At 35.9% G+C, this 1,954-nt stretch overlaps 1 protein-coding gene across 2 annotated transcripts in view; it reads left to right on the top strand.

Annotated features, from left to right (window-relative positions):
• Positions 1-509: 509 nt before the first annotated feature.
• The window catches only part of LOC107036862 (tudor domain-containing protein 7), a 10,013-nt gene continuing 8,568 nt past the window's right edge, over positions 510-1,954 (top strand). Inside the window, exon 1 of one of the 2 annotated variants that reach the window (XM_015255084.1) lies at positions 510-593. The gene's annotated coding sequence lies outside the window, so the exon portion shown is untranslated. The remainder of the gene's footprint in view (positions 594-1,954) is intronic. The other variant, XM_015255085.1, reaches the window with a different exon arrangement.

The raw sequence follows: 1,954 nt of genomic DNA, 5'->3' as shown, positions 1-1,954 counted from the left end.
AAAATTAATAAAGCATAAGCAATTAAAAATACTTATTTATCGTGATGTAATGCTGATTTTTTCCTCAACATTACATTATTTTTAAAAATAAAAAAGAAGTTTCAATAGGAAATATTTCATAGAAAACTACAAATTATTCTGTTGAGATTGTTTCTATAGAATTTTCTAATGGAGATTTTCCACAATTTTTTTGCTTAAATTTTTTAGTAAGTGAAGACGAAGAAATGCAATGGAAAAACTTGAAAAATTTATGTGAAAGAACGTCTATTGAAATATTTTAATGGAATAAATTGCCTAGAACAATCAAAATCTGTTGACTTGAATGAAGAATAACGGACCTAATATTTTAAATTAAATTTTCATATAATTTTTTATTCGAAATCATGATAACAACTTTACCGACAGCGGTAACTCCACCAACTCCTCGGTAAGTGGCGCCACAACGAAATCCTCCGACACTCGATCGCCACTTCAGTTGATAAAACCGAAAAACTAAATACCTGAACGGCACTAATTCTTCTCCAGTGCAGCCTTGGACGCAGTGGCGATAGTAGCATAATTACCCGGATGATTAGAGGCCATTCCTAAATTATGTAAGTACCGCTAAAACTCTTTACATTCCATAAAATTGCGAAATTCCCTCGTGCAAAATTCCAACCAAAAGAGTTCTAAAAACTCTCCAAACGCACACAGCTAAAACCCACCGAATGTAGTCCTGAATAACTAGAGATCGGCTGAGTGAAACTCAAAATTTTTTTCTTCATTTCCAAGATATTTTTGCCGGCTTTAAAATAAGACCTGACGAGTTCAAATCCCATCGTTTATTCCGGAGATATTGATCATTCAAAAATTCCAGTTTACAGCCCCCACTAAATCATTTTCCAAAAAAACAAAGTAAACCGTTTTCAATCGTCAATAACTAGAGATTGGTAGAGTGAAATCTCCCAATTTTTTTTTCATTTCAAAGATATTTTTCCCGACTTTAAAATGAGATGTGACCAGTTTAAATCGCATCATTCCTTATCGTAAGGAATACTTTTCCGTCAAAAAACTTTAATTCGGTCATGTAGTTTGAGATATTAAGGAAAAAAGATTTTCGAGAAATTGTTATATCTCGGAAACTACTGGGCCGATTAAGCTGACCTTGCGCCCACAAATGCCCCAAAGTAATACCAATCATCCGACAAAATTTCAGATTTTTAGCTCAAACTTTAGTCCTTTTTTCGGGGGGATTTACAAAAAATTTCCGAAAAATCGGCATTCACATTCTGACATACACATATTTTCTAAAAACATCATATATTCACGTTTCATGGCATTCTACATCATTTCCAAGCAAAATTACGAGATCGTAAAAATCATCGATCCCCTATAATAGGGGAGGTTGGGGTAAAACGGACATTTCAGGCTTTTTTAAAATTATTCATAACTCCGAAACAAATTGATCAATTGAGCTCAATTTAGGCTCGTCATAAAGGAAAAGAATTGTTCTTTGTATTGAAAAAAAAAAATATATTGAATTTTATCAACATTTCAACCCCTCATTAACATTTCAAAAAAAGTCAAAAGTGTCCGTTTTACCCCAATCTCCCCCAACCAGTAAAAGCTAATTAGATATCTTCAAAGAACGATTCATGACCAGTTCAAATCGCATCATTCACCCACGACATTCCAACGCTTCCATAAGCCCCATTCCCCTCGCGTTCCCCTAAAAAACAGTAATTGTCTAGAAAATTCCACTCACTTGTTCCCGTCTCCGCCTTTCTCCCGAGTGAAAACCTCGATAGAAATCCGCCACCCATGCATTTTCACCATCGAGAGGAGCCCGAGAATTCCCGCTCCTTTATTTCTAATCCCAAGAATTCCTCGGGACATCCGACTGCATCCGACAACTCCATTGGCCCATTTCGTCGAATGCCGAGTACTGACACTGGTTGATCTCCCCCCCCCCCCC

This window comes from Diachasma alloeum, unplaced genomic scaffold (assembly GCF_001412515.2).
Source record: "Diachasma alloeum isolate Michigan unplaced genomic scaffold, Dall2.0 Dall_scaffold_00211, whole genome shotgun sequence".
NCBI classification, from domain to species: domain Eukaryota; kingdom Metazoa; phylum Arthropoda; class Insecta; order Hymenoptera; family Braconidae; genus Diachasma; species Diachasma alloeum.
Note: the sequence above shows the minus strand (reverse complement) of the source record. Positions and strands in the feature narration are given on the sequence as shown.